We start from the raw sequence: 6,040 nt of genomic DNA, 5'->3' as shown, positions 1-6,040 counted from the left end.
GCACTATATATGCATGTGTGTGTCTATAAGTATGCATGTGTGTATATTTCTATATTTGTATGTATGCATGTATATAAATCTATAATATTAAAGTGGGAAGAGACTTTAGAAAGAGATACATAATAACATTTTCCCTATTTCACTATTGTAACCAAAGCCAAGTTACATTGGATTTAATCCAATTATGTCTATACATACAATAAAAATTTTCAAACTGTTCTGAGGCAAACACAGAAGCGTATAAAATACTGGTCCGAATACTTAAGTACGTTGATATTTCCGATTTTAATATCTTATTTGGAGTTGAAGCTGCAAAGCTACAGCAGTGGTCTTACACTTTGCAAGACAAATTAAAAAATAGATACATAATATAATGCAATGAAAGATACAAGATAATTTTTCTTAAAGGCTTATTATTAAATTAGTTTATACCTTTTTAAGAAGAAAGAAGTTATTCACAAATATCAAATCAATTGGCCTCTTTTGGTTTTTGGAAATTTGTGTTGTTTTCTATGAATCTAAAAACCACAGCGCACACTTTACAAGCTCTCACAGGAAAAACACTTGGTGATATAAAGTATTTGATAAACAGAAAAATTAAGAATATTCATGGATTTAACTTAATATATAGTTGAAAGATACTGAGTTAGGAACAAAATCCAGTAATTAGCTTTACAATGCTTTCCAGTCTACATATTTTTTATTCCCATCTACAGATTTTAGCATGATCATGAAGCCTACGCATCCACACAAAACCATCATAGGACTTAAATATCTTTGCTTTTAAAGATTTAGTGTAGTTGGGTGGGAGGATGGGTTAAATACGTGATGGGGATTAAGGAGGGCACTTGCTGTGATTTGCACAGGGTGTATGGAAGTGTTGCATCACTATGTTGTACACCTGAAACTAATACGTGAACTACCTGAAATTTGAAAACACCTTAAAAAAAAAGCACTGCTTCAAGTAATAAAAAAATTAGCATAATGTCTGATCTAACATTTGACCGCTTTTTATAAACCAACATCTGCAAGCTACTTTTGAAATGTTTTAAACGTTTAAATCTCTTTACAAAAGTTGCAGAGAGTAAAACATTGCTTCCTTGTTAAATTCTTATACAGAGTACAGTCCCTGAAATCACTGGGGACTGTAGGAGGAAGATAGTTCAAAATTTCTGTCATTCATGAGCTCTTCAGTAACATCTGCCCTGAGCTAAAACCTCCCACATAGAAGTAATGGTAATAGATGAAGGGAAGGGAGTAGTAGAAAGGTCCATTGACTGCCATTCAATTTACTGAAATTGCCCACTTAGAATACTTATTTAGACATTACAAGCCTCACTTTCTCAAGTGTGAAGCCTGAGTGCACCGAGCTGACATGAGGTGTAGGGGCTATCTCCCTCCACGCCGCATTTGCAGGAGAAAGGAGACGATATACCTTGAGTAAATAGACAAACCACACGGAGGCAGGCTCCTGTGATACACAGCGGCTGCACACACATCTGTACCTTTATCATGCGGACTGAGGAAGCGACGTTGGCCAAGGGAACATCTTAAAAGCAGACTGTCTGACTGTTTAATTTGCGCGAGCATCTGGCCCTTCCACATGTCAGAAGCCTGGCTAAAGGAATTACATTCCTCATTGAACATTTTTAAAACAGCCACGCTTATTTCTTCTTGTAGATATCTTCTTAAAAATAATTTTCAGTTTGTTTGTTTTTGTCAGTTATCTGGAAAATTAAATAATATATCTTGATGTTCTTAAAAAATACCTCCTTTAAGCTTCATGCAATATTTTTGAAAAATAGAGGGATTAAAATCCTCCATGTGTGAAAGAATTTAGCCAAAGAATATCATTCTCTTGTTATAGAGAGCATAATTTTCCAGGCTGATAGTAGCTTTTTCTTGGCAATTCAGAGTATCGTGAATTTAAAGGCTTGTGTCAAAAACTAAAAGGTATTTGAAACTAAAATGTTCCAGTTTGCTGTCATCCAAAGTACAGGTAGGGCCATAAATAACAAATATCATTACTTTGGTTATGGAGCAAAATTAGTCTGGAGAAACATAAGTGTTTAAAATACGCTTAAAATATTTTTTTTCATATAATTGTCATGCTTCTTTTATTATGGACATGGAAAATCTATGCAGCTTCTCCTGGTTACCAAGTATTCTATAAAGTGTCTTATTCACATTTACTTTGGTTTCAGATAACAGGCATGCACTTCAGGCTAGCACAAACAGAGAAAATATATGGGACTATTATTTAGATCGCGGCTTTGAATTTTAAACAAAATTGTTACGAGTACTCTATCCCGTACTCTGTAGGCAATTCAATACCCTCACAATATGTGAAAATTCTCAGGATTTACACTGGCTCCATGTCCTTGTACGTATTTAATTCTCAATTGAACTTAGCGTTCTCCCACCCCATTCTGCTTCCCTCTCTCCCTCACTTTCCCTCCCTCCCGCCCTTTCTCTCTCTCTCTCTCCTCTCTCTCTTCGCTCTGTGTCTACACAGATATTTAACCCAGCCTTTTAATTTTCTCAAAACAAACAAATAACAACAAAACTTCATAAAAGGCATTTTATGGTGTTACACACTTTACAGAGTTCTGGGTTACATTGGGGATAAGCTCACAGTAGCACTAATGGTTATAAATATTAGATGCCTCCTTTGTAGAAGCCATTTAGTCACACAGGCATGAAACTCAGAGTCTCTCCCTCAAGACTTTCTCACCTTTGTATTTCCCTTACTTCATTAAGCAGAATAATTGAGCTCAGTTCTTTCCACTCAGCTCTAGGGCTTACCTTTGTGTAAATGCACCCTGATAAAGCACATCTATCTATGACTTTCTTCCACCTCAGTTTCTTAAATGGAAACGAGCAGAAGGATAATTGATTTTTTTCCCTGATATCAGTGGTACTCATTAGAGTCATTGGTGCTATCTCTGAAATATTTCTGATTCTTCTCCCTTCCGGCCACATGGTAGGGTTGTACTTCCCGGCCCCTCTGAAACTAGATGAAACAACGTCATCAGTTCTGATCAATTAGCAGTGAATGGCGAATGTCATTTCTGAGCAGGACCATCTAAATGCCTCCGTGGGGGCGCCTGGGTGGCTCAGTCAGTTAAGCGTCTGACTTCAGCTCAGGTCATGATCTCCTGATTTGTGGGTTTGGGTCCTATGACGGACTCTGTGCTGACAGCTTAGAACCTGGAGCCTGCTTTGAATTCTGTGTCTCCCTCTCTCTCTGCCCCTCCCTTGCTCGCACTTGGTCTCTCTCTCTCTCTCTCAAAAATAAATAAACATTAAAAGAAATTTTAAATGCCAGTGTGAAACCCTCTCTCTTCCCACTGCAAGCTACCAACAATGCCTGTGATGCTGGATGCCTCAGTGTACCTGAGTGACTCTATGAGAGGAAATGCCTCCGCTGACCCATGATAGACACGCTGTATATGTAAGAAGTGAACCATTTTGTCTGTACTGTTTGTTATCACAGCAAAAATAATCTATTCTGACTTTACTCACTATTACTATGCACATGTACAAAGAAAATGTAGTTTCCTTGGTGTCTGTAATGAATTTGACCTTCCTCAAAGCCCCCACGGGATAGATAGCAAAAGAAAAAAAAAATTAAACCTGACAACCAGTGATATTTAGCCCTTTCAAATTTAAACTTTTTTTTTTCTGTTTCGACAGTTTATTTCAGGTAGATTCACAGACTGCGGGATTTTCTCTAGCACATGGTGATGAGAGGTTGTAGGCACCTAATCTACACTCACTAGCTAGTGCTACTCTCTGGTCCTTGCTGGCCCCTACAGAGATGTTATTTCATGCTGGCCTGTTCAGTGCTTCCCCTGTGAGCAGAGGACCACATGATGAGCAAGCTCTTGGGAGCAATAAACTCTGAAGAGCTGAACCCTTCCCCTCAGGCCCTCTCTGTATATTTTCCTAAGGTCTGAAATGATCCAAATTTAATCCTTGCCAAGGGAGTCTCCCCTCAACCCTCAATAGGAGGATCATTTTGCCTCAATGAGAACAACCCCACTCTTCTTCCAAACTTGACAGCTATCATCACTGACTCAGATACATTGTATATGGTTGGTGATAGATAAAAGATTCTGATCAATCCCTCCATGTAAGCATTCTACACCACTGTTTTTTTCCTGTCATTTGGCAAGGAGTCTCCCCCCAGAACCCCAGATGTGAATGGGATGAAAGGCTCCTTAGTTTTGTCTTTTATTTCAACAAACATAATGTAACGTACATCCTCCTTCAGGGACTTAAGTTGCGAGAGAACAAGTGAAGAAGACAGGTGCACCATGATGTCTTGCCCACTTTCAGGCTCTTTCTCCCATCATCAGCTAGATCTGGGAGGAGTGGTCATTCCACTTCTTCTTATCTGATGCTTTTAATTGACTGCATTGTTTTCCTTCTTTAGGGATGAACTCTCAAATTAAGAAGTGTGTCATACAGAGACCTGATCACAGCTAAACAAACAAATAAAATCCTTGCAGCAGTTACCATCTGAATGCCTTCATCCCTTTCTTAAATGCAAATAGGATGCCTTGATCAAATGACTTGGGTGTTCAAGACATTGTATTAGTGTGCCCTGCACAGTTTGGGGAAAGTGGGGACTTTGGGGAAAAAGGATCAGAAAAACTGCTAGCCAGGTAGTACAAGGCACTGCTCAAAGACAAAGCCACCAGAGGAAACTGGCTCAAAGGGCCATTCTGTTCTGCCTCTTTCCATCACTGTAATGATTTGTCACCTCCATCTGTATAACCTTTCTCTAAGTTGCCAAAGGGAAATTAACCTACCAGCTTCTAGTTATTGACCAAAACACATAGACAATAGGCAACTCCATTTCCATTTCTGGGTCGTCTGTCAAAATGTAATCACCTTCTTCCTATCTTTAGCTAGTTATGGAGATTGCTGATTTATTCATGTAATTTTTCCATTCTTCACACTCTTAATATTCATTTTATTCTTTTTTTGTTTCTTTCATTTCTATGTCAGGCAAAAAAATTGGGCAAAGAAAAACATTTTCAGCTCAGATTATTATCATTTTGCTATTTTAGCAATAATCAAGTGGGCATCTACTAAGTGGCAGGACATTTTCCTGGTCTTGTAGATACATGAACAAGTCATGAAAGTTTCTTTCCTTTGTGAAACCTGTAGTCTAAAAGGAGGAGAATAGTAATAAACAAACAAAAAAATAGAAATTAAATTTAGATTGTGATCACTTTTAGGAAGAAAGTGAAAAGAGGGACATAATCAACAGTAACGAGATGTTGACTATGCTTTTAGTTTGTGATGAGGCCTCAGAGAGGCCTCTATGAGGTGACATTTGAGATGAGACTAGACAGAAAGAAATAAATCCTCACGTGGTAATCTGAAGAGCAGTACACACCAAAAAGTTAAAACATCAAAAAATAAAAATATGAGTAGTATACTCTTGGAACCCCCCAAAAGCCAGAATTGTTGTGGTATAGCAAAAAGGGAAGACAAAGTATGATTTCTAAATGATTCACTGGTGAGGAGCATAGGTTAAAATGAAGAGGGAGAGAGAGAGAGAAATGAGAGATATTAAAAAGAAGGCCACTTAGCATGAGTAACAGAGAACACAGAGCTGTTGATTAAGAAGGCAATACCATAATACCCAGAAGAAGTGGGGAAGAAAAAAATCAGTTTGAATAAGTCAGGTAATATGACACACTTGGGTGGATCATCAAGAGGGCAGATAAATATAAGAATCCTAGAGATTCTTATAAGAATAAATATAAGAATACAAGAGATTTAGATGTGCTATTTTTTTCTTAAACTGTATTTTAATTTCATAACTTTTATAATTTCTCTCTCCCCAGTTCTCCACATACATTCATAATTCCACTACATTGAGTAATGCTACTTAAAGTTCCTTAACACAGCTGTTCTTATTCCTTCCTTTACCTTTCTAGTTGCTGTTCCTTCTGCTTCCAAGGCCCTCTCCACCTATCTTTGTTCATTAGCTCCAATACATCTTTCAGGAATTAGCCTAAAC

This window comes from Panthera onca, chromosome F1 (genome assembly GCF_046562875.1).
Source record: "Panthera onca isolate mPanOnc1 chromosome F1, mPanOnc1 haplotype 2, whole genome shotgun sequence".
NCBI lineage: Eukaryota > Metazoa > Chordata > Mammalia > Carnivora > Felidae > Panthera > Panthera onca.
This window is presented reverse-complemented; position numbering follows the sequence as displayed.